This window comes from Platalea leucorodia (genome assembly GCF_965183815.1).
Source record: "Platalea leucorodia genome assembly, chromosome: W".
NCBI lineage: Eukaryota > Metazoa > Chordata > Aves > Pelecaniformes > Threskiornithidae > Platalea > Platalea leucorodia.
The window spans coordinates 38645546-38673144 of record NC_138859.1 but is presented as its reverse complement, the minus strand read 5'-3'; the positions used below and the strand labels follow the sequence as shown (position 1 = coordinate 38673144).

At 42.5% G+C, this 27599-nt stretch overlaps 1 pseudogene across 1 annotated transcript in view; it reads right to left on the bottom strand.

Annotated features, from left to right (window-relative positions):
- LOC309601969 (WD repeat-containing protein 70-like) overlaps nt 1–27599 on the bottom strand; it is a 177542-nt pseudogene that overhangs the window by 79399 nt on the left and 70544 nt on the right. The window contains exons 7-8 of the transcript in view: nt 20471–20769; nt 8987–9150 (exon numbers count right to left, since the gene is read on the bottom strand). The product of the transcript in view is annotated as a WD repeat-containing protein 70-like (transcript). The remainder of the gene's footprint in view (nt 1–8986; nt 9151–20470; nt 20770–27599) is intronic.

Sequence of the window (27599 nt, the reverse complement as noted above, 5' to 3'; positions counted from 1 at the left end):
TCACACACAAGCTTGCCAGCAGCAAATATTAACAGATTCATATATTATTCCTTTTTGTATACATCTGGTTTAGCCAGTATATCACTATCTGTACCCTGAAATTAGCTGCAGTAAAGAATCTGACAAACATATGCTAAGGTCAAATGTGCCCTGCTGTATTTCTAAGTGCATTTCTCTCTTATGTAATAAACAGTTTATAGTTAAGAACTATCTAAATGTTTGCACTATCAAATATAGTGATGAAAGGCAATGCTAAATCTCAAAGTCTGTCACACCCCGATGAAAATAGCATAAAGGATTTTACTTTGGAATCATGTATGGTTAAAGGAAAAAGGCTTATCCCATGAAGATTATATATCTTTCTTTGGTTTACTATTTAGAAAAATAACAGTAGAGCTTAAAGAAATAATTTAAAAATGACAATTTGAGAAGAAAAGAGTAGGCATTATAGCAACATTATTAGCTTTCTTAATATTGTGTTATTAATGTAACATGAATAATGTTACAGAAATACAATGATAAAATCATGAAAAAAATTAAACAGAAATAGAAGAGCCTTCTTGAGCTAGTTTTGTTATTTTAGAGAAAATTTTCTTCGGCAAATTTATTCTTTAACTTTGTTATAGAATGTTTTTATTCTATAATAAAAAAATCCTTATATGCAGAGATGGTGTGGGTTAACCCGGCAGGCAGCTAAACACCACACAGCCGTTTGCTCACTCCCCCATAGTGGGATGGGGGAGACAATCGGAAAAAAGGTAAAACTCATGGGTTGAGATAAAGACAAGGGAAAATAATTATAATGATAAAAGAATATACAAAACAAGTGATACACAATGCAATTGCTCACCACCCACTGACCGATGCCCAGCCAGTTCCCGAGTAGCGCCCCCCCACCCCCCCCGCAACCTCCCCAGTTTTTTGTTCAGCATGATGTCATATGTTATGGAATAACCCTTAGGTCAGTTTGGGTCAGCTGTCCTGGCTGTGTCCCCTCCCAGCTTCTTGTGCATTTCCAGCCTCCTCGCTGGCAGGGCAGTATGAGAAGCTGAAAAGGCCTTGACTTAGTGTAAGCACTGCTCAGCAACAACTAAAAACATCAGTGTGTTATTGTCGCGGATGGAGTGAGAGTGCACTCATAAGAGAGAAGCAGCAATGTTTATTGATAACAGTTTGATAGTAAATGCAACAGTGGTTTAACAAGATTCGATGGCAAGGTACACTTGATTATTTACTGCATAGGGGACAGGGTCAGGCAAGACTGTCAGGGAGACCCTCCCGTTGAGTCATGAGGTTCAGAGAGGACCCACCTTGCTTTCTAAACTCCTTCTCAGAGAGGAGTCTAGGTGCAGCTGGATCCAATCCTAGTCCCAGACCTGGTCAACGGTTTATGTCTAAAGGATTATATATGCACAATCAATAATTTATATTACTTAGCTAAGATTTCAAAGTTTCAGTGCACTTGTTCCCAATTCACCTACCGAGGTTCTGTTGCGGCAAGGAATCTCTCAACCTCGAGGAGTAACACTGAGAGGTGTCCCTACTCAAGGGGAGATCCTGGCGTGCAGCCCGCTGTCGTGCAGGAGAGCTCAAAGGGCTCTTGGGCTGCTCACTATTTATGGGGGTAAGATGATCTTATAGTCATATTTGCATACTGACCACAGATGCCAGTTTCTTCCAAATCTGGCTCGAATCTGCACGGACCAGCACCGTGGCAGATAGGCACATTACCATAAATTACCCCTTGGCTATTGTGTTGTTATCTGTCTCCACCTAATCCACCTTGAGCCTTGAGCTGGATGCAGCCATCAAGACCAGATGCACCCATCATGGGCACCATTGGTGGTTATCACTTGATCAGAGTTACAGGAAAAGTTCGGTGAGGTTGGGGGGGCAGGGGGAGCACACCGCCACAGTTACCAACATTATTCTCATCCTCGATCCAAAACGCAGCACTATACCAGCTACTAGGAAGAAAATTAACTCTACCCCAGCTGAAACCAGGACAATATCCACTCCTTATTCTATACCATCTACATCATCCCAAGTCCCACACTTTCCAATACATCCCAATTAATCACCACCACCTTTCCTGTCTTTTGATATATACACACATATATCATTCCCTAAGTCTATGGGCCATCCCTCTAAAATGTCCGTTGAGTTCATTTAGTCCATGACTTTGGGCTCCATCTGTCATAACAGTCTTTCAGGGCAGGAGAGAGGGTGTGTGGTGTTGGACTGTTGCATGCTGAAGCCAGTTCTGGTTCCATCACCTCTGCACTTTGCTCGGTTTCATCAAAGTTCATTCTTCATTAATTTGGGTGATTCTTACTGTATACTGTTGATAGGGCACATAGTAATCATTGAAGTGATGACATCCAGTATTATATAGCAACTAACATTATACAATTCAGTTCATTGGCTATTCCCACCCAAAATCAAATCCCCTTGAGGTACACATATGACTTCCCCATCCTCCTGCATCACCCACCAAGTGTGCCCAGGTCCTTGAGCAAAAGCAATCCCATGAATGGGTTTACCTCTGCCTGAGGCAGGAGTAACCCAGACTGTCTTCCCCAGTGTATTTTTTATGCGCACTACAGGGACTTTATCCCCCTCTACAGTACGTAAAGGTCTTGATTGGGCAGCGCCAGCTTGATTGGCACATCCCCTAGTGTTGACTAACCAGGTGGCCTTTGCTAAATGTGTATCCCAATGTTTGAATGTCCCACCACCCATGGCTCTCTGTGTAGTCTTTTAACAGTCCATTGTATCGTTTGATTTTCCCGGAGGCTGATGTATGATAGGGGATGTGATATACCCACTCAATGCAATGCTCTTTGGCCCAGGTGCCTATGAGGTTGTTTCAGAAATGAGTCCCGTTGTCTGACTCAATTCTTTCTGGGGTGCCATGTCGCCATAGGACTTGCTTTTCAAGGCCCAGGATACTGTTCCAGGCAGTGGCATGGGGCACGGGATATGTTTCCAGCCATCCGGTGGTTGCTTCCACCACTGTAAGCACATGGCGCTTGCCTTGGTGGGTTTGTGGGAGTGTGATATAATCAATCTGCCAGGCCTCCCCATATTGATATTTCAGCCGCTGTCCTCCATACCAGAGAGGCTTGTACCGCTTGGCTTGCTTGATTGCAGCGCATGTCTCGCATTCATGGATAACCTGTGCAATAGTGTCCATGGTCAAGCCCACCCCTCGATCACGAGCCCATCTCTATGTTGCATCTCTTCCTTGATGGCCTGAGGTGTCATGGGCCCACTGAGCTAGAAATAATTCACCCTCATGTTGCCAGTCCAGATCCACCTGAGCCACTTCAATCTTAGCAGCCTGATCCACCTGCTGGTTGTTTTGATGTTCTTCAGTGGCCTGACTCTTGGGTATGTGAGCATCTACGTGACATACTTTTACAACCAGGTTCTCTATCCAGGCAGCAATATCTTGCCACAATGCGGCAGCCCAGATGGGTTTGCCTCTGCGCTGCCAGTTGCTCTGCTTCCATTGCTGCAACCACCCCCACAGGGCATTTGCCACCATCCATGAGTCAGTATAGAGATAGAGCACTGGCCACTTTTTGCGTTCAGCAATATCTAAAGCCAGCTGGATGGCCTTCACCTCTGCATACTGACTCGATTCACCTTCTCCTTCAGCAGTTTCTGCGACTTGTCGTATAGGACTCCATACAGCAGCCTTCCACCTCCGATGCTTCCCCACAAGACGACAGGACCCATCAGTGAACAGGGCATAATGCTTCTCATTTTCTCGTAGTTTATTATACAGCGGGGCCTCCTCAGCACACATCACCTCCTCCTCTGGTGATATTCTGAAATCTTTGCCTTCTGGCCACTCCATGATCACTTCCAAGATTCCTGGACAAATGGGGTTTCCTATTCAAGCCTGTTGTGTGATCAGTGAGACCCACTTACTCCACGTAGCATCAGTTGCATGATGTGTACAGGGGATCCTTCCTTTGAACATCCAGCCCAGCACTGGCAGTCAGGGTGCCAGGAGGAGCTGTGCTTCAGTACCAACCACTTCTGAAGCAGCTCGAACCCCTTCATATGCTGCCTATATCTCTTTCTCCATTGGAGTATAGCGGGCCTCGGATCCTCTGTATCCCCGACTCCAAAACCCTAGGGGTTGACCTCGAGTCTCCCCAGGTGCTTTCTGCCAGAGGCTCCAGGTAGGGCCATTCTCCCCGGCTGCAGTGTAGAGCACATTTTTTTACATCTTGCCCTGCCCGGACTGGCCCAAGGGCTACTGCATGAACTATCTCCTGCTTAATTTGTTCAAAGGCTTGTCGTTGCTCAGGGCCCCATTTGAAATCATTCTTCTTCCGGGTCACTTGATAGAGAGGGCTTACAATCAGACTGTAATTTGGAATATGCATTCTCCAAAAACCCACAACACCCAAGAAAGCTTGTGTTTCCTTTTTGCTGGTTGGTGGAGACATGGCTGTTATTTTGTTGATCACATCCATTGGGATCTGACGATGTCTATCTTGCCATTTTATTCCTAAAATCTGGATCTCCTGTGCAGGTCCCTTGACCTTACTTTGTTTTATGGCAAAGCCAGCCTCCAGAAGAATTTGGACTATTTTCTTCCCTTTCTCAAAAACCTCTTCTGCTGTGTTGCCCCACATGATGATGTCATCAATGTATTGCAGGTGTTCCGGAGCCCCACCCTGTTCCAATGCAGTCTGGATCAGTCCATGGCAAATGGTGGGGCTGTGTCTCCACCCCTGGGGCAGTTGATTCCAGGTGTACTGGACACCCCTCCAGGTGAAAGCAAACTGTGGCCTGCACTCTGCTGCCAAAGGGATTGAGAGACACGCATTAGCGATATCTATTGTGGCATACCACTTGGCTGCCTTTGACTCCAATTCATATTGAAGATCTAGCATGTCCAGCATGGCAGTACTCAGCGGCGGTGTGACTTCATTCAGTCCCCAATAGTCTACTGTTAGTCTCCACTCTCCATTAGACTTTTGCACTGGCCATATGGGACTGTTAAAGGGTGAGTGAGTCTTGCTGATCACGCCTTGGCTCTCCAGCTGAATCAGCTTATGGATGGGAATCAGGGAGTCTCTGTTGGTGCGCTATTGCTGCCAGTGCACTGTTGTGGTAGCGATTGGCACCTGTTGTTCTTCGACCCTCAGCAACCCCACAATAGAAGGGTCCTTTGAGAGACCGGGCAGGGTAGACAGCTATTCAATTCACTCCGTCTCCAAGGCAGCTATGCCAAAAGCCCACCGGTCCCCTTTTGGGTCCTTGAAATACCCTTTCCTGAGGTAGTCCATGCCAAGGATGCACGGGGCCTCTGGGCCAGTCACAATGGGGTGCTTCTGCCACTCATTCCCAGTTAAGCTCACTTCGGCCTCCAGTACAGTCAGCTCTTGGGATCCCCCTGTCACTCCAGAAATCCAGATGGGTTCTGCCCCTTTATACCTTGATGGCTTTAGGGTACACTGCACTGGTGTCCACTAGAGCCTTATACTCCTGATGTGCCAGTCCATCGAATCCACACAGTCCAGTAAACCCAGTTGTCCCCTCCAGTCCTGGTCATAGTATTCGTTACTCACTTCTTATAAATATGAATCAGAAATCCCTTGATTAATATCAGAAGTAGGATCAGCCCTTCTACCCTGTCTGGGGAACTGCTCGCTGGAAACTGGAGCAGCAACTTTCCTGGAAGAACCCCCTTTTGTAATTTTTTTCCTTGCAACTCACGTACCTGTGCCTCTAGGATCGAAGTAGGTTTTCCATCCCACTTCCTCATGTCCTCTCCATGGTCACGCAGATAAAACCACAGGGTGGCCCGTGGTGTGTATCCACTATGTCCTCTCTCTTGAGCAGAGGGATGCTTACTCCTAATGGCTGAGATATTGGTCTGTACAGGTGGGGAGTAGGGCATATCCTCTTTGAGTTGCTGGAACTCATGGGACAATTTCTCCACAGCCAAGATGCAGGCCCATAGGGAGGAAGAGAGACTTTCTTCATGTTTTTGGAGTTGGCCAGCTATTTCATCCACCATTTGTCCTTCTCCGTCTTTCCAGGTCATTACTGCCAATGAGTTGGCATATGATGATTGCGCGCTCCGTACAAACTTCCGCCACATGGGTCATGTGCACTGGACTTCATCTTGATCTTTGGATAACTGCTCGTTGTTCAGGTCACCATAAATCACTTCCAGCATGGCTAATTCCCTCAGGTACTGGATACCTCTCTCCATGGTGGTCCACTTGCCTGGGTGACATATAACACCTTCCTTGAAGGGATACCTTTCCTTCACACCTGACAGGAGTCGCCTCCAGAGGCTGAGGGCTTGTGCCCCTTTTCCAATTACTTTGTCAATGCCCCCTTCCCTAGAAAGGGATCCCAGCTGCTTGGCTTCCCTACCCTCTAATTCCAGGCTACTGGCCCCATTATCCCAGCATCAGAGCAGCCAGGTGATGATGTGCTTGCCTGGACGACAGCTGAAATCTTTTCGCATATCTCGCAGCTCACTCAGGGACAGGGATCAGGTGGTTACCGCCCTGTTTATGTGTTCTGCCTCTTCCTCCTCCTCTTCTCGTGATGGCCCTGTTTTTAGAGTAGCCTGCCTCGTCCACTCCTTCCTCCTTCCCCTTCTTAGTAGGAGTTTCTTCCCTTAGTAAACGAGCTGACTTTTGCATCCAACATTTCTTCTTGTGTATAGGGGCAACTGATACCAGCACAGGTTAGTTCTCTGGTTCAGCCACAGTGCCTGTTGCCGGAGTTGGAGTAGCCACAGTGTCTGTTGCTGGCGTTGGAGTAGCTGCAGTGCCTGTTGTTTTGTTGTCAGATCCAGAGACCTTCTCTTCCCCTTGAGGGTACTGAATAGTTTTGAACAGGGCTCGGTAGGCATGGGCCAGGCCCCAGCACATTGCAGGGATTTGTGTCTCCCTAGAATTGCCAGGGTGACAGCATACTTTTTACAAATATTTTATTAGCTTTTCAGTATTCTGCACTTGTTCAGGGGTGAAGTTTCAAAACATTGGAGGTGCCCACTGTCCTAGGTACTTGCCCATACTATCCCACAAACCCTGCCACTCATAACTATCCAGCCTTGGGGCAGATCTCTGGGTGGTATTCCTAAATAGTTGTTTAACCTTAAACAAGACCTGAACACATTCAAGAGACATAGCAATAGGAACATGATGGTTTGAACATCCCAAGGATATTCAAAATTCTCAAGAGCTATTTTAAATAGCCTGGAGGAAAAGGGGAAGGTGAAGGAACGGGGGAAAGTGTCCCCCCTTGTCTCCCGCATAAATTGGCTGGCCGAGGAGAAAAGGTAAAGAGTGTAATTATTAATAGTTTCCAAGAGATGGTTCCCGAAGTACAGAGATGATGGCAATGGTGAGTAGAAATACCAGATTAGTCTCACGACCAGTAATTTTATCATATCATAAACTAGTGTTACGCAGTACAGCAAAATGATAACCTTAATCCAGCCCCCATAGGTGATAAACAGCACAACAGGGAACATATACAGGAAGTAAGGTGTTACATCATAACACAACTCCAAGAACAAGCACAACAACTGGGGTTGTTTAGTCTGGAGAAGAGGAGGCTGAGGGGAGACCTTATTGCTCTCTACAACTACCTGAAAGGAGGTTGTAGCAAGGTGGGGTCGGTCTCTTCTCCCAAGTAACAAGTGATAGGATGAGAGGAAACGGCCTCAAGCTGCGCCAGGGGAAGTTTAGGTTGGATATTGGGAAAAACTTCTTCACCGAAAGGGTAGTCAGGCGCTGGAACAGGCTGCCCAGGGAAGTGGTTGAGTCTCCATCCCTGGAGGTATTTAAAAGAAGGGTAGACGTGGTGCTTGAGGACATGGTTTAGTGGTGGACTTGGCAGCAATAGGTTGACGGTTGGACTCGATGATCTTAAGGGTCTCTTCCAACCTTAATGATTCTATGATTCTATGATTCTATGAACTCTGAGAGCAAATAAATCAACATTGCGACCAGCGACTATTAACCTAATAATGAATGCTTATAACAAATTTGTTTTAACATGCTCTGGTCAGATCTGTCATTATCTCAACCATAGAGGAGATATCATAGAGGAGATATTTCATGATTAATTTAAAAAGCAGTAAAGCTTTGCCTGGTAAATTTGTACTCCATATTGCAAAATTAAACCCTTGGAATTGGACTGGTTTGTAAACTACTACACAAAGCAACAGGTACCATTGATTGCTCTAAACTTCATATGATAAAGTAGTAGTAAGAATTGTATGCGTTTTTCATCAGTTAGATTCATAATTACTGGGAATTCAATTTTAAGTTCAATATGAACAGAAGAAGTTACAGACAGAGTATATTTCATAATTTTACACATACTTAAAGACTTTGAAATAGTTCTAATTCTGACTCTTTCTAACCACATTCCATTTCCATAAATTGTTCAAATTTGCCTTAGTGTTAAACTTTACATTTTGGACAATGTAACAACATTCGCCATTTAATGTGCAGCATTACCCTTATCCTCACCCACTTGGATGCTATTCTCCTCTGCCTATTATCTGGATGAATAACCAATTTCAGTATGAAGTTTTATGAATTACTGCTTAATGTATTCAATATCTCAAATAAAATATGGAAGTATGCATTTTTAATTACGTAAGAACCAACAAGAAAGTAGAGCTTTTTCCACAAGCATCGCATCTTAAATTAATAGTATTCTAAATATAAGTATGTGGCCAACATGTTGTTTTTAAACCAGACTGCGAAGAGTTTCCTCAGTGTTTTGGACTGAATAGCAGCAGACCAAATGATCAGTTGTAAAGAGGCAGAGGAAATATTAAATCTTGCCTATGAGTTATTTAGTTTTCAGGGGAACAAAATAAAATGTCAGTATAAAAGTACCAAAATTTATTTTATCAGCTTCAACATTCAGCACTTAATATAATAGAAGCTTATATTGTTACCATATATACTTGAGTTGTTACACTGATATTCCTATCCCAGATCTGGATGGAACCATCTTGACAGCCAGCTACAATCTGTGCTGTATATGCAAGTTGTAGGAATCACCCGTTTACCTTGAACCAATCGTGGTTTAAATACACTTTTGTGCTTTTTTTCATTGCTAACATCCCATGTCCTCACAGTTCTGGAAAAATGTTTAAATAAAGAGTTGTTTTAGATAAAGTTAATGCATATGAAATAATTCTTCTTATGATTGATAGAATCAAACACCTTTTTCAGCATAAATGGCATATAATATTATTCAAATAAAAGTTGTAATGACAAAATAGCATTTAAAATATGGTATGGCAGTCATGAAACTAAAGTTAGTTACTTTCCAAGCAAAAAAACAGCATATTCACTAACATGCATGTGAAGGTGTAAAAAAACCCACACAGTTCTTCCCAAGCTCTCATGCAAATACATAAAATTATTTACAACTGGACAAATGACCAAAGGTTAATACGAATGTACTATAGAGTCTCCGCTGTCACTGGAAATCAGGAAGATAAAAGTATTCAGTCCTTTACAAGAATGAAGACTTCAGGAAGCAGGCATAAAAGTTTATACAAATTCATTAACTAAATAGGGATTGTCTTAATTGTTCTGACATGGCAACAACTGACAAACCTACTTTTAACTGCAGTATTGCAGACTGGCTGGTTATTCTTCAGGCTTTTCTTTATTATAAAATAAGGCATTTTAAACAATTAATTGCAATATTATTGTAGTTCTCTCTAACTAATACTGAAGGTATTGGAGTTCTGTTGTAAATGTGTTCTTCAAATACTTTACAAAGACTCATGTAATATTGTTTTTTTTGAGTTCAGTTTTCCCCACATTATTAGCAAAATAAATACATCCTTTTTCTATTTAATGAATAAAGAAAAAAGAATATCTGCCTGGCTCTTCAATGTTTCTTAGATACACAAAAACATCCAAATGAGAGAGAACTAAAACACTGAGGTGCAGGTGGACTCTTTAAACTGTCTTAGATATAAATGTTCTCTTTCCATTTAATATGTTCAGTTCTTTCAGGATAAAAATTCAAAACTCTTCTGGCATCTAATGCAGAGAAGAGTTTCAGGATTTGGCAAAGGAAGGAAGATCATTAATTTAGAAAGAAAGAAATCACTAAGTTCTCAGGACAGCCTCATTTGTTTAGACTCTACAAACATTGCCTATGATCCAAAAGCATGTAATTCACTGGTCTCTAGCAAAGCAAATACCACTTTAACAAGGCTGCCATTTTTTCCAGAACAAGACAAGACACTGTGGCACAACATTAGCAACTTCCATCAGAGCTACAAGACCAGACAGGCTACAGAGCTGACATATATAACTCTAGGATAAAACAGACAAGAAAATGAGCTGGAAATAGCTCATGGAAGTTATATTTGATTGCATGTTTAATGACAGTAATGAGAAATCAGAAACTGAAATAGAATGAATCTCCAGTTGTCCCTAATAAAGTCAAAATTAGTCCCTTTTTAAAAAGTCTTCATATCTCATATCTGTAAGGCATCATTTAATTGCTCTATTTGGAGATCTAGCATAAAGACATTCAAGTGTTCTCATGGTTGGGTTTTTTTTAAATGAAACATTAGATTATGACTCGTTTTCTAGGGTCCCCTAAATAAACCCATGCTGCTATGTAGTCCACTACCCTGGACTTTAGAAAGGCAGACTTTGGACTATTTAAGAGTCTGGTTAACAGAGTCCCTTGGGAGGCAGTCCTGAAGGGCAAAGGAGTCCAGGAAGGCTGGATGTTATTCAAGAAGGAAATCTCAAAGGCACAGGAGCAGGCCATCCCCATGTGCCACAAGTTGAGCAGGCAGGGAAGAAGACCGGCCTGGCTGAACAGAGAACTTTGGCTGGAACTCAGGAAAAAAAAGAACACAGTTTACCATCTTTGGAAGAAGGGACAGGCAACTCAGGAACACTACAAGGATATTGTTAGGTTACACAGGGAGAAAATTAGAAAGGCAAAGGCCCAGCTAGAGCTTAAACTGGCCACTGCAGTGAAGGATAACAAAAAATGTTTTTACAAATATATCAGCAACAAAAGGAGGGCCAGGGAGAATCTCCATCCTTTGTTGGATGCAGAGGGAAACATTGCCACAAAGGATGAGGAGAAGGCTGAGGTACTTAATGCCTTCTTTGCCTCAGTCTTTAATAGTCAGGCTGGTCATCCTCAGGGTATTCAGCTCCCTGAGCTGGGAGATGGAGATAGGATGCAGAATGAAGCCCCAGTTATAGAAGAGGTAACAGTTAGCGGCCTGCTCCTCCACCTGGATGCCCATAAGTCTATGGGGCCAGATGAGATCCACCAAAGGGTACCGAGGGAGCTGGTGGAAGTGTTCACCAAGCCACTCTCCATCATTTATCAGCAGTCCTGGCTAACTCAGGAGGTCCCAGATGACTGGAAGCTAGCTAATGATGTGGTGCCCCTCTACAAGAAGGGCCGGAAGGAGGATCTGGGGAACTACAGGCCTGTCAGCTTGACCTCGGTGCCAGGGAAGGTCATGGAGCAGATCATCTTGAGTGCCATTATGCGGCACGTGTGGGACAATCGGGGGATCAGGCTCAGCCAGCATGGGTTCATGAAAGGGAGGTCCTGCTTGACCAACCTGATCTCCTTCTATGACAAGGTGACCTGCTTGGTGGATGAGGGGAAGGCTGTGGATGTTGTCTACTTGGACTTCAGTAAGGCCTTTGACACTGTCTCCCACAGCATTCTCCTGGAGAAGCTGGCTGCTCACGGCTTGGATAAGTGCAGTCTGCGCTGGGTTAAAAACTGGCTGGACGGCCGAGCCCAGAGAGTGGTGGTGAATGGAGTCAAATCCAGTTGGCGGCCGGTCACGAGTGGTGTTCCCCAGGGCTCAGTGTTGGGTCCTGTTCAATATCTTCATTGATGATCTGGATGAGGGGATTGAGTGCACCCTCAGTGAGTTTGCAGATGACACCAAGTTGGGTGGGAGTGTTGATCTGCTGGAGGGTAGGAAGGCCCTGCAGAGGGACCTGGACAGGCTGGATCGATGGGCTGGGGCCAACTGCATGAGATTCAACAAGGCTAAATGCCGGGTCCTGCACTTGGGTCACAACAACCCCATGCAACTCTACAGGCTAGGGGAGGAATGGCTGGAGAGCTGCCTGGTGGAAAAGGACCTGGGGGTGTTGGTTGACAGCCACCTGAACATGAGCCAGCAGTGTGCCCAGGTGGCCAAGAAGGCCAATAGCATCCTGGCTTGTATCAGGAATAGTGTGGCCAGCAGGACCAGGGAGGTGATAGTGCCCCTGTATTCGGCCCTGGTGAGGCCCCACCTTGAGTACTGTGTTCATTTTTGGGCCCCTCACTAGAAGAAGGACATCGAGGTGCTGGAGCGTGTCCAAAGAAGGGCAACAAAGCTGGTGAAGGGTCTAGAGAACAAGTCTCATGAGGAGCAGCTGAGGGAGCTGGGGTTGTTGAGTCTGGGGAAGAGGAGGCTGAGGGGAGACCTTATTGCTCTCTACAACTACCTGAAAGGAGGCTGTAGCGAGGTGGGGGTTGGTCTCTTCTCCCAAGTAACAAGCGATAGGACTAGAAGAAACGGCCTCAAGTTGCGCCAGGGCAGATTTAGGTTGGATATTGGGAAAAACTTCTTCACCGAAAGGGTAGTCAGGCACTGGAACAGGCTGCCCAGGGAAGTGGTTGAGTCCCCATCCCTGGAGGTATTTAAAAGATGGGTAGATGTTATGCTTGAGGACATGGTTTAGTGGTGGACTTGGCAGTGCTAGGTTAACGGTTGGACTTGATGATCTTAAGGGTCTTTTCCAACCTTAACGATTCTATGATTCTATGATTCTATATGGAACAGGTTGCCTGGCAGGGTTATGGAGTCGCCATTCTTGGAGATATTCAAAACCTGCATGGACATGGCCCTGGGCTAGGTGCCTAGGTGATCCTTCTTTGAACAGGACTATTGGACTAGTTTTGAACAGGAGGGTTGGATTAGAGGATCTTCAGTGGTCCTTTCCATCCTCAGCTATTATGTGATGCTGAGATTCCCCTTTTCCTGTCCATGCATTTTCAATAACCATGCCAGTCTCTTACCTTTCATTAAGCACCTTGACGCTTTCTCCCATTCTGATATTTACTCAAAACTTGAGTCTTTTTCCAGTCCCTTTCTCTCATAATATTCAATCCTTCCAGAATCTCATTTGAATATTCTGTACCTCCAGCTTTTCTTCCTCCTCTTGGGATTACCATCTCCTGCTGGAAAGCTACTTCCTCTCTTATACCCCGAGTTTCCCAGGACTGCTTTGGTATACCCACTTCTCAGATGGTGTACCTAATAACATGGTTATGTGCAGGGAAGTTTAAAGTCTGCCTCTCTCTACTTGACTTTTTATCTAAGATGCTTCACAAGCATCTCAGTTGCAATTCCATAAACAACCTGTGAGAATCCTTCACCAGCTTAATTCTTCATTTCTGCTGGCACAAAAAGACTTTTTTAAAGCCTTCAGTTTCCTCTTTTTAGGGCTCAATGTCCTGTCAAAACCTCCATTGCTTCATAACACTATAGAGCATATCCAAACCTTCTTATTTATTTTACCTTTCAACTGTAAAAAAAGAAGTAACACTTGTATAGTTCTATCTCTTATGTAATATAACACAGATCAAAAAAATTTGATCCCTAAATCAACTGTAATATCAGCAGGTCAGAAGAAAAATCCATGTTTCCTGAGCTGTTGCTTCTGCTGCAGACAGTTGGCCACTTTCCCTCACACGAGTTACATGCCCTGTTAAAAATGCCCACATAGCCTATGTTTCCTTAATGTCCCCACACTGAATGTGTGTTTACTGTTGCCTTGCTGCTATTGGACCTAACTATAAAACTTTTCTACTAAAATAAAAGAAATAATTTATAAGAAATCATCTAGATATTATTTACAAACTGATCAGTCATTCCCAGAGAGCCCTTAACTCTTGAGCTAAGACTGAGCTCTTTAATATCTTCTTTCAAGTCAGGTCTTTTAAGTATTTTATTAAAAAAAAAAAGGACATCATATTGCAAACATATCTCATAATACAATGGACAAAATTTCAGCTTACCACATGAATCAATCTGCCCACGGTTTCTGACTGGATCACCACCAACCAAAACTTTAGGAGTCATCTATAAACTATATGTGTTTTATATTTTCCTTCAGACCAGTGATGGACTAGAAACATAGTGATCTCTGAAGGACCTCAGAGAGATACTTTCACTACCCCATTCTAAGTGCCTTCATCACACAGTCTGAGTATGATGTAGACTAATTTGTTCTGACATTCCCCTTTTACATTCCCCTTTTATGCTCTGTCAATAACCATCTCAATATCCTGTCTCTTCCTTCAGCGGGCACTTTGATGCTTTCCCCCTGCCTACTGTTTACACTTGAAACTTACTTGAGCCTTTTTCCAGTCTTTCCCTCACAACACCTAATCCTTAAAATTTAACTCCTCGCATTCTAGCCAGGAAAGGGGATAAATGAGAAAGGAAGCACAGAAATCCAAATAATTTACCTTCAAGGAATATGTCTTTAAACTGGCAGTATGGAAAACAAATGCTAACTAATGCTGCTTCTGTATTTTTTCTCCCCTTCTGTTACTGACCCTCAGTCACCATACCATATCACAGTCAACTCAGCACAATTTGGAATTATGTCTTTGTTTTTTAAAGAATATTCTGGACCATTTATGCCTCTTCCTCCTCCTCCGACATAACAAAAAAATAACTGAGATTGCATTATAGAAGTCCCATTTTCACTTCCTAACCTACCCTGGGTCCAATCTAATGTTGTTTGTATTTAAACTAATAAAAATTTTTACCATTGGATCAATCAAATCAGTTCCAGGAGACTCTTTTTGGTCTAAAAGCCTCTTACTAAGAGTACCTCCCTAGGCCTAAAATAAGTGTGGGATGAAAGAATAATGTTGTTTTATTCTCTGTGTTGCAGCATTTAGCAGAAATATAACACTAATATTTATCTGTTGTTGGATATAACCCAGATATTTTTGAACTCCACTGAAAACAAAAGGAAAACATTTCCTGAATGAGTTTCTGAGCGTTCCCCCCCCCCTCCCCCGGAAACAAACTATGTTCAATGAAAGTTTTTTCGTTAGCAAAAACAACATATTGGGATTTTTTTAAACTATCCCTCCAACATATAATATCAGTCTTTTTTAATATACTGAATGATATGCACAGACACATAAATATTTTTAATTTCTCTTTCATACATTTCTTTTCAAAGATGACTTCCGTGAAAAAGGCTCCACATACTCAAGTTTAAACTTTTTAAATGGTGGATTCCACATCTGCAAAACAGATTTTGTAAAGTTCTTATATTTGCCAAGAGCAATTCAAAGCAACTTTTAGAAAAGGATGGGAATGTTCTTTTGGAAAGGTAATGTGGATATTTTCCTGACCACTGAGAAGTCAAATGACCCATATTTAAATAAACAACTAATTTAATGATTGGGGTTTTTTTTGGTTTTTTTTCCCCCCACAAATGCTTTTACTCTTTCCCCCCCCCCCTTTTTCTAATGCTCTTACGATATTATCACTAAGTCAAAATTTCTAATAAAATTAATTATTGACAATGCTGCTGTATTACACAAATTATTAAAGGTATTTATGTAGCTGCATATCCCAGCCTGCAAGCATGGAAAATTTCTCTAAGTCCTGATTCAGCAAGCCACTGCCCATTCTAATACTGTTCTAATACAGTCTGCTGAAATTCAAGGAGTAAACCAATTCATACATTAAAAACCTGACTTGTCAAATACCACTAAGCTTCTCTGCCTATTCCATCTCCTCTGTTTCCACTGGACCGCAAAACTCTCTTGCACAATACTTAATGTTATTGGCATTTAAATATAGTATAAATATATTCTTAATAATTAAGTCTATTCTTATCACACCTACAATACAAAAAAAGCAACAGAATATGTTACTGCTAAAAGTACAGATCAGGCTTAATGCTGTACACCTAGTAACTATATTTATAATGCTTATCTTTGTAATATATTATAATATTAGAATCTAATAGCATTAGATTCAAAGTTCCTGTTGCTGTCAGTGACCATCCGAATAAGGTATCCTACCAATGATGTTCTCCATCCTTTTTCACTCTTTCCAGAACATGGTGTATTTCTTTTGCATCATGATGAATGGTAATCAATCAGGGTTCTTTTTGTCCATTTTCTTGAACTTGTTTCAGCAATCAGTAGAGATCATCATGCTGTAATAGCTTTCTTACCAGTGTAAGATTCATTCCAATGGGGGTAGGTAACAAATCTTGATACAATGTGTAGTTAGATTGTAGTAATTGATGAGATGTGACAGGAGCTGAATAGTTAAAGTTGCATCCCATAATTTCAGTAAAATTACATATAGATATTTGAGTGATTGCTTATATCTACAAATATAAAATCACAAAGGGTTCTCATACAAACACATCCATTTCCAATATACACAAGTACAGTTTCAGAGGTTTCGTCAGGATGTATCTCAAAATGGCAAACATTTTGTTCGGTGTCAAGACAAATGTCTTGGGCTTTAATGGCATTGCTTTCACAAATAAGCCCTTGTTGTTCTCGCACAACACGTGTCAACATCAGCAGTTTGCCATTTGTCTCCCTTTTGTTGGGCCCATACTCTGTGTTCCATTGGATTTAATCCCAGTGCAATGATTGGGTATATGGTATATACCAAAGCGTTGCATATTATTGTTAGAATAAAAGCTGTGGCTTTACTGTTGGTAGGGTCATAGGTAAAATTGACTAGATGCCACCAGGATTGGAATTTTCCCTTTCAAATTCAGTTGCATTATCCCAAATTACCTTTCGAATTTCAGTGGGTAAGATGCCCTCCTCACCTTCTCTTACAGTTGCTGCCACAGTAGATTGTATCCACAGTTGAGCCTGAATACAACTAAGAGCGAGACACACATTATTTTGGGCTGCACCTAGTGCGTTCACAATTAGTTGGTGGTCTTTTTTATTAATTCTTTCCCATTGGGGAAATATATGAGATAAGAGCCATTGATTAGTTCCCAATGCCGATATAGAGAAGATCGCAATGGGTGTTCTAATTTTTGTAAATTCCTCGTTGCTGAGCTTATTTTGTTTGCTAAAACTTCAGCGTCTATGCTGTTTAATACTCCTAATCCTGTTCCTAAGATACCAGTCACATCTCTCCTTGCTCATTTTGGAGAGGTGAGGGTTCGTCCATGCAACCACGGTAACCATCCTGCATAGGACATACTTAAGAATGGTGAGCAATAGGTTTAATTGCAGAGATATTAATTTACATTGATAGTTCCACTCATTTGAGGGACCATGATGGATTAAACAACACTGTGTATTTAATAGCATAAGGTCCAATTTCAGAAATTTGTGGGGATAAGGTTTGGTCGGTTGTGGGAGTAATAGGGTAGGGAGTAGATTGATAGGAAGTAGGGGTAGCTGTTGGTGTAGTAATGGTAGTGGGAATCAGGGAAATGTTAAATTGCATACTGCCCACTGTGGCACATGAACCATGACCTTGACGGTTAATTGGCACACAAACTCCCATAATGAATCCCAACAGTTCCATTTCCAGTGGGCATTGCCATCCCTCGTTGGGTTTATCTGGTATTGTTACATGTGTGCAATTGTGTAAAAGGACAAACTTAATAGGTCCTTCAGTGGTATCGTGATCATATTGTAGGGCAGTGCCCCCACCTATAATGCGAGTATTAGTCTCTCCAGTACAAGTCCAGATTCCTGTATACGGACTACTAAGCAAAAGGTGAATACCTTGGTTCTTGCTGCTCCACTGGTGGGTTTTGGATATGTTGGGCTTCACTGTCCATGTTAAGGCAGAGGTTACCAGCTCCTGTGGATTTGCTTGATTACTGCATTGTGCATATTTAGGCTTGAGTACAGCATCCTTGGTAAGACTCCTTAGTAAAACTGGGGGAGTAATCAAAGTAGGCACCGACGTTGTCATGACAGGTTTAGTGATTCTGAGAGATATTGTTCCTAGTATTACGTTGCATCCCTTTAGAGTATTCCATCTGCATGATACTTCAACATCATAATGTCCCTTCACTATGTCATGTATTGAGCAATGACTTAGGTTACAGCATTTTCTATATGGCGTGTAAGAGTTACTGTGAATAATCATAACATATATATCTCCCTTATTAACAGGTGGTTGTGTTTTACAAGTCATGTTTATATTACTGTCTGTTAGTAACAAGACAGGTGGCTTATTATTACAATCGCGGCTGATTTCTTGATTGACATTTAAGTCGAGGCAGGGGGGCATTCATGGGGAAGCAAGTATTATTGAAATCTTCAACAGCAGTAGAATGATGTATCTCACTTTCATCTTGGAGGAGGCTGCAAAACAAAAAGGTAAAATAGACTGGTCTCAGTGGGGTTTTCCGGACAGGTTACCCCATTAGAAAGAAGGAAAAATCCACCGTGCACTTATTCTATGTTTTGCATCACTGCTATCAGTAGCTTCCCAGGCAAGTGGGCCATGAGGTTTAGTTAGTCTCATAGGTACAGTTCCAATTTGTGGTAAATCTACCATGACAGGTTGTCCTGGCTGTAATGCTATCGGATATTTTCTTTCATCAGAAGGTGGAACATCAAGCTCAGCTTTTGCAACGAATGCTTGGCTCACAGGGCCAATATCGATTATTCAGTTGATGAAGTACTTTGGAAAGTCGAGTATCCCACTGGGCCTCATGTGACTTAAGACTCATTTTCAATAAGCCATTAGCTCTTTCTACCATCCCATTTGATTGAGGATAATATGGAGTGTGGAATACCCATTACATTTCTTCTTGTTTTGCCGATTCTTGCACTTCCTTACATGAGACATGCGAGCCATTATCACTTTGGATGACATCAGGAGTAGGTAGACTTGAGAACCAAAATGATAGCCCTTGTACTGTATTTCACCCATTGGCCTTCTGGCACTTAGTCACCATAAGCAATATCGATATCCCCCAGAGGGTTTGAATGGCCCAATATAAACAATTTGCCATGTAGACCACAAAGATTTTCCTTCATTGATATGTAGGGGTGGTGCTTTAGCAGGGTGATTTGTTTGTAATTTTAATCTACATTGAGGACATTCTGTAAGAATAACTTCACAAGTTTTCCTGTTTAGGGGCCAACCCTTGCTCTGTGCAGCAAAGCACTTCTTTATCTGTGTGACCTAATTTTTGATGCAGCCGTTCCCCCAGTCAATACCACTTGGGTTTTAAGGAGTTCCCTACTGTTATTTCCCTAATTTTAGTCAAATCTTCCACCTTTTGGTTCCAGTTTGTGGCTGGTTTATTGTCCTTAGCGTGAGCTTTCACCCATCCCATCTTGAATGGTGTTTTTCTGGCTATTTTTAGTAATAGCTGCCAATCTTGAGTTCTCCAAACTGGAGATCTGTTTACTTCCCAGTTCAGGGCTTCCCATTGACAGAGCCATTGTGTGGGGCCAGCCCACACAGCATAGGAGTCTATATATATGATTTTTGCTCCATTCTGTGCTGTTAAAATAACTGCTCTTAATTCTCCTACTTGTGCGCTGCCTTCACCTTCTTCTATTGTTTGTTTGCCAGTGGTAATGTTTAATGCAGTGGCCTAATACTGCCATTTACCGTTTATCCTTTTTGCTGAGGCATCGGTGAACCAAATGTTTTCTATTGGTGTTCCCTCAGTGAGGGGAGGTGCATTCAAAATTGGTGAGGGCTTAAAAGGTTGTTGTAACGCTAATGGATCTGCATTTATAGGCATCTGTAATTTGGAAACTTTAGTATGTCCTTTGGTTAATTTCATTTCCTCTGCAATTCCTGTCAAGTAGGCATACCATTTTCCTACCGTAAGTTTTTGTGCAACTCCTTCTGGGGGAGCAGTCCCCTTTAGGATTGCTTCTAGCAAATTAAATGGTCCTCTGGTTTGCACAGGCTGTCCCTGGTGTATTTTCTCAACTTGTTTAACTGCTTGGACTAAAGACAAAAGTCCCTTTTCCCATTCAGAGTAACTCTGTTCTGTCTCTTTAAATGCAGTCGAGCTGAATAATAAAGGTCTCTGGTCCCTCGGGGCCAGTTTGGAATAGTTTACAGTAAGTACCATGTTCAGCAAAACCCCATTTGGCTATAATAGGGTCACGAGGGTGTACTGGTCCCAATGACTGATATGTTTTTAATTCTTCAGAGTTTTTATCGCCTCCTTATGTTCTAATTTCCACTTCCAGAGTTTGCTCTTCCGTAAAAGCAAATATAATGGATGAGCAATGATAGCAAATCCAGGTATATGCTTTCTCTGATATCCTAAAGTTCCCATCAACTGTTACAACTCTTTCCTAGATTGGGGCACTTGCAGCTGTTTGATTTTTCTTAAGGTATCTGGAAGAATCACTGCACTGCCCACTATCCACCAAGTACCTAAACACTTCTCTACTTGGTCCTTGACATTTCTCAGGTGGAATCTCAACTTCTGCTTTATGTAGTGCTTGCCACACTGCTGCTGCTGCTTCCCCCACCTTCTCAGGGGAAGTTCCTCCAATCAGGATATCACCTACATATTGGTACAGTTTCACATCTTGAGGGAGCGAGACTGTCTGTAAAAGTTCAGCAAGTGCAGCATGAGCAATCATGGGTGAATGTTCATGCCCCTGTGGGAATCTGTTAAAGGTATGTTGTATCCCCTCCCAAGTGAAAGCAAATTTCTCTTTATCTTCTTCCTGCAAGGGGACCATAAAGAATATATCTTTCACATCTAGTGCCGTCATCCATGGGTGTGCAGCTGCTTGTAGCGTAAAGTTGCAATATTGGGTATTGCAGCCGTTAGGGGAGCTGTGTTGGCATTTAAGCGCTGATAATTGTCAGGCGCCATCTCCCGTCCGGTTTTCAGACTGGCCAGACCAGTGAATTGTACGGGGAGTGGGTTCTGGAAATAATGTGCCGTTTTTCCAAGTCTGCTATTACCTCAGAAATTCTGTTTCGTGCTGCGGCAGAAATCGGGTATTGTGGTACATTAGTAATCTTTGAATCATGGAGTGCAGGGGCTGCACGGAGTACATCCACTGTAGCCTCCCAATTTCTATCAGGGTTAGGGTCAACATTTGAACCAAAGGACCACACACTGCCATCTGGCAGGTGCCAGGTTCATCCATTCAAAACATCGAAACCCAAAATATTTTCATTGTGATCTTTAACTGCAAAGTGAGTAGATGACATGCGCTTCTTGCCAAGGAGCCATAAATTAACTTTCGCGGTTTGGCATATAACACTTGCTCCATTCACTTTGGTAATTTTAACTCTTTGCCATACAGGTTGTACACCCAGCATCTCGGCATCCTGTTGTGTTAATATTGAAACTTGTGCTCCTGTATCTATTAGGAATTTTACTAATTGTCATCAAGGACCAATTGGAATCAAAATATATGGGCCATTATTATTTATCCATTGATAAGATTCCACTTGCCGGACAGGCAGGCCCAGTTGCCATCCTGGCATTTCTTGTTTTTTGGCCTCATGCTTTGCAATCCATCCCTAAGGGGAAGGAAAGGATTATCTCTCTTTCTTGGAGCTGGGGGTGGCACCAGAGTATTTGGAGTACGCTCTCTCCTTTTGCCATCATCATGTTTCTGGAACACTTGAATTATTAGACTCAGGATAATGCCAGTAGGCTGTGCCTGAATCATGGCTCTGGGAATGGCTAGTGCAAATGCTTTCTTCCACAGTTCATTTCTCCACTCCCGAGACTCTGCTCGTGGGTCTTTAGGCATATTTTCCCTTGGTCTAGTTCCTATTTCCTATGGGGGTGTTTGTTTTACTGGTCACACTCGATGATCTCCTGCTTGGGGTCTTGGATCCGATCTTTCGGCTAACAGACTGTCCCACCCCATTTCACAGGCATGGTTTATAATGATGTTGTGCATTAATTCTGCCCAGGTAGGGAGTTGGTTACAGGGATCATTATCACCTAATACCTCATTGTGTTCTGTCTCTCTCTTAATTTCATCCCGTTTTGCAATTAAGTAGAGTTTAAGAACTGCCAGGGCTCCTCTAAGTAGTGGTTTTAACATCGCATAATTAACCTTAGTCAGCCTGAACCAAAGTACGGCTAGGGGTCTGTTGTGGTTTAACCCCAGCCAGCAACTAAGCACCACAGAGCTGCTCACTCACTCCCCCCTCCCTGGTGGGATGGGGGAGAGAATCGGAAGGGTAAAAATGAGAAAACTCGTGGGTTGAGATAAAGACAGTTTAATAGGTAAAGCAAAAGCCGCGCATACAAGCAAAGCAAAACAAGGAATTCATTCACTACTTCCCATCAGCAGGCAGGTGTTCAGCCATCCCCAGGAAAGCAGGGCTCCATCATGTGTAACGGTTACTTGGGAAGACAAATGCCATAACTCTGAACACACCCCCCCTCCTTCTTCTTCCCCCAGCTTATATACTGAGCATGACGTCATATGGTATGGAATAGCCCTTTGGCATCTGTTTTTTAAAATTAAAACCATTCCATAGGGTGCAGGGACAAAGCACAAGCCATACTCACTTCCGTAGAGCCATGGGCAATATAACAGCAAGACTTGCTTGAATAAATGAGAAAAAAAATAGACACAATTTAGCATGCTTTGGTCCCCTGTTTTCTCTGCATTGCAGCAAGAAGTTTTTCTTTTGTTTTAAATTTTTAGTTCTTAAGATAGATAATTTACCTGAAACTGTTTGAACCCTTTAAAAATGAGGTTATGTAGTAAAAACATCAGTTGAAAAAGCTCTCAAATGCAAGCTCTTACAAGTGACTGAATTTTTTATTGCAGCAGCTAACATTTTAATCAAGAAAAACTTCAGAAAAATATTAATATAAACATACATAGTTTATAAAGACGAAAATAAATAGCTTTACTGACTCTTTTGTAAACATACAGCTTTCAACAAGGGCCAGCACAGTCATTATTCAAACTCTTCTTAACCAGGCCTGCTCATTTGATGTGCTTTCTTAATCAGCTCTGCACTGCATATATCTATAAATGGATAAGTTAGTCCAGGAAAAGTCATCCTCACGTATCTGGAGTGAACTTCACACCTTTACATGTATCAAGACAAAAGCAAACTACTATGCCAGTGCAGTGCAAATTGCTACACACATGCAAGATAGCAGCAATTTCTTGATGAAGGCATTCCTATATTACAAACAAGTCTCCAGAGGTGATTTTTCCAAAGACTTATAATTTTGACTAATCGGAGGAGATTTTCACAAAAGCAACTGAACTATACCCTTATACAACCACAATGCTCCCTCTTCCTGCCAAATACCATGCTCCTATGCCAAAGGATGAGAACTTGCGCTGTTCCAAAGACAGGAGAAAGAAAAAAGTCACCAGAACTTAACATAATCGACACATGTAATTCCTAAGTCTCATTATTGGAAACAGCTGAATTGCTATGGCTGAAATAAAAAATAAAACATTAACTATGTGAGGATAGATAAGGTGGATATAGAAATCCTCCTGTGTAATTTGATTTTCATAAATGTCAATTCTGCTTTATTTTTACCTAATGCAACTCTTGAGAACAAGTTAATCTGCACAGTATTTCAATAACACTGTAGTACACAAGGTATCTCAAATACTGGTTAAAACAGGTTTATATAGAAGAAAAAGTATATTTTACACAGGTAAAAACTGAGAGACCTAAAATTTATGTAACTGACATAGGAATAAAAAAAAAAATACTCAGAGTTATTTTATCTTGGGACCAGGTACCAGACTATCAGTTCCTTACTCTCTGTGTTTACTCTCACACACAAGCACATGTGTGCAAACATCTGGTTTTTTTGAAGCCATAAAATTTTGTTATTTCATGTACCTCTAACTTTCCTCCTGGTTTGAATTTTATGAATGTAGCACTAGTTGTACATTTTATATTTAATTCTAAGTAATATTATCTGCAATATTTAAGAGTGCCTGTGGTGGGTTTGACCCTGGCTGGATGCCAGGTGCCCACCAAGCCTCTCTATCACTCCCCCTCCTCAACTGGACAGGGGGAGAAAAAATACGATGAAATGCTTGTGGGTCGAGATAAGGACAGGGAAGGATCACTCACCAATTACCTACACAGCCAAAACAAGCTCGACTCAGGGAAATTAGTTTAATTTATTACCAATCAAATCAGAGTAGAGAAATAAAACCAAATCTTAAAACACCTTCCCCCCACCCCTCCCTTATTCCCAGGCTCAACTTCATTCCCAATTTCTCTACCTCCTCCTACCCCCCCCCCCCCCCCCCCCGAGCGGCACAGGAGGATGGGGAAGGAGGGTTGCGGTCAGTTCATCACACATTGTCTCTGCTGCTCCTTCCTCTTCACACTCTTAGAATCATAGAATCGTTAAGGTTGGAAAAGACCCTTAAGATCATCGAGACCAACTGCTAACCTAGCACTGCCAAGTCCACCACTAAACCATGTCCTCAAGCACCACGTCTACCCGTCTTTTAAATACCTCCAGGGATGGGGACTCAACCACTTCCCTGGGCAGCCTGTTCCAGTGCCTGACTACCCTTTCGGTGAAGAAGTTTTTCCCAATATCCAACCTAAACTTCCCCTGGCGCAGCTTGAGGCCGTTTCCTCTCATCCTATCGCTTGTTACTTGGGAGAAGAGACCGACCCCCACCTCGCTACAACCTCCTGTCAGGTAGTTGTAGAGAGCAATAAGGTCTCCCCTCAGCCTCCTCTTCCCCAGACTAAACAACTCCCAGCTCCCTCAGCCGCTCCTCATAAGACTTGTTCTCTAGACCCTTCACCAACTTCGTTGCCCTTCTTTGGACACGCTCCAGCATCTCAATGTCCTTCTTCTAGTGAGGGGCCCAAAACTGAACACAGTACTTGAGGTGTGGCCTCACCAGGGCCAAGTACAGGGGCACCATCACCTCCCTGGTCCTGCTGGCCACACTATTCCTGATACAAGCCAGGATGCTATTGGCCTTCTTGGCCACCTGAGCACACTGCTGGCTCATGTTCAGGTGGCTGTCGACCAACACCCCCAGGTCCTTTTCCGCCAGGCAGCTCTCCAGCCACTCCTCCCCAAGCCTGTAGCATTGCATGGGGTTGTTGTGACAAGTGCAGGACCTGGCACTTAGCCTTGTTGAATCTCATGCAGTTGGTCCCGGCCCATCGATCCAGCCTGTCCAGGTCCCTCTGTAGGGCCTTCCTTCCCCTCCAGCAGATATCAACACTTCTACCCAACTTGGTGTCATCTGCAAAGTTACTGAGGGTGCACTCAATCCCCTCATCCAGATCATTGATAAAGATATTGAACAGTCCTCCATGAACTTCTCCAACATGAGTCCTTCCCACAGGCTGCAGTTATTCACAAACAGCTCCAGCATGGGTCCCTTCCACAGGGTGCAGTCCTTCAGGAACAGACCGCTCCAGTGTGGGTCCCCCACAGGGCCACAAGTCCTGCCAGCAAACCTGCTCCAGCGTGGGCTCTTCTCTCCACAGGTCCTGCCAGGAGCCTGCTCCAGTGTGGGCTTCCCACGGGGTCACAGCCTCCTTTGGGTGCATCCACCTGCTCTGGTGAGGGGTCCTACATGGGCTGCAGGTGGATATCTGCTCCACCGTTAACCTCCATGGGCTGCAGGGGGATAGCCTGCCTCACCATGGTCTTCACCAGGGGCTGCAGGGGAATCTCTGCTCCGGTGCCTGAAGCACCTCTTCCCCCTCCTTCTTCACTGACCTTGGAGTCTGCAGAGTTGTTTCTCACATATTCTCACTCCTCTCTTCTGGCTGCTGTTGCACAGCAGTTTTTCCCCCTTCTTAAATATGTTATCATCACAGAGGTGCTTCCACCATTGCTGATTGGTTCAGCCTTGGCCAGTGGCGTGTCCATCTTGGAGCCGGCTGGCATTGGCTCGATCGGATGTGGGGGAAGTTTCTAGCAGCTTCTCACAGAAGCCACCCCTGTAGCCCCCCCGCCACCAAAACCTTGCCACACAAAGCCAATACAGTGCCTTAGTTAACTGCCAATTCACAAAGTCATTACAGGAAATAAAGCTTGTAGGGCTCACTACCTTAAATTCTTCCTATATTATGGCACTGAATATGCATGGAATACTTTTAAGTTATATTTCATATAATTATATGCATTTCCAAACAAAGTGGGCAGATCTACCACATCTGTACTGCTTTTGTAAGCCTTGCAATATTTTGTATGTTCCCAAGACCTTAAACACTTGAAATATTGGTAGACTGCACGAGTATTTCAGCTTTCACTTGAAAGAACTGCAAAGAGCTTGAAATATTAATATTAAGCAAATGCAGACTAAAGGCTCAGAAACAAGGGAACAAATCAGCAACCTGTTAAATATTTAATTTATTTGTATTTTGCATAAATGAATATTATTATATATCTACTTGAAAATCTACTTGGCATTGTCTAAGACATTATCATCTGGCTGTTTCAGTGCTAAATCATTGATTTGAACATTAGCTGATGAGGAGGCTCTTTAAACCAAGCCACTAACTTTCTACCAAAGCAGATCAGTAATGTTCACATCACTCCTTCCACCAATTCCATTATAAGGGTGCTAACCTTCAGCAGAGGTTAAAAAAAAATAGGAGTTAGTAACATTTGCATGTGGAACAGCTACTTTACAACTGCACAGACTGTTCCCCAAAATATCAGAACCTGTGAAACTAAACTACAATGCTGTTATTTTTCACATACAGTGCTCAGGAGACTACTAATGTCATCTAGATCCATGGGTCCTCAGTTCAAAAATTAGCCATTCTAGAGTCACTGAGAGAGTTGTTACTGGATGGCTAACCTTCATGTAAATAAATGTAAGCTACATAAGATATACTAGACATCCTTTGTCTACTTGGAAAAGTTTCTAGAGCAAACAAACCCTAGCCATGGACTGTATGAGTACATTCTGGTCCTCTGAGGTAGTCTCTCTGCATGAAAGAACTGGAAATCTATATTCCACACTGTATTTAAATGGCAATTTTGATTTAATGGTCTGAAAATACAACTACGAAAATATATTTTTATATTAGCACTATACACTCAGTGTTCTTAAAAAATTAATTAAAAAAATTCAAAAGGAAAAGCAGTTCATACTGCAGACAGACACATGCTGGGATGAAACATCAACTTATAGACAAGGAATAAAATCCATTTTCAGAATTATTATAACTTGGATGTAAAAATAAAGTTATTTTGTTTATTTTAAAAAAAAACACTCCCAGAAAAAGTCAAATTTTAACAAAAAACAACTCTGTTTAAAGTTAAATTATTTGATGGGGTTTACAATAAACATGCCAATAGAATAATTAATTTTAAAGCTTAAGTGTGTTTTTTTCTTCTCTGAAACTCTTCAGTACATGTTATTCTGCTAACTATCCATTTAATTCACTGTGAATCATACAACAGAAGGAAGCTACAAAGGAGTATAGGTAAATTATTTATTTTGAAGGGAGGAATGTATATGGTCTAGTATGTTTATGATGACAAAAGAAGATCTGCATCTTATCTCAACAAAAGTTCAACCTCAGGAGACTGAAA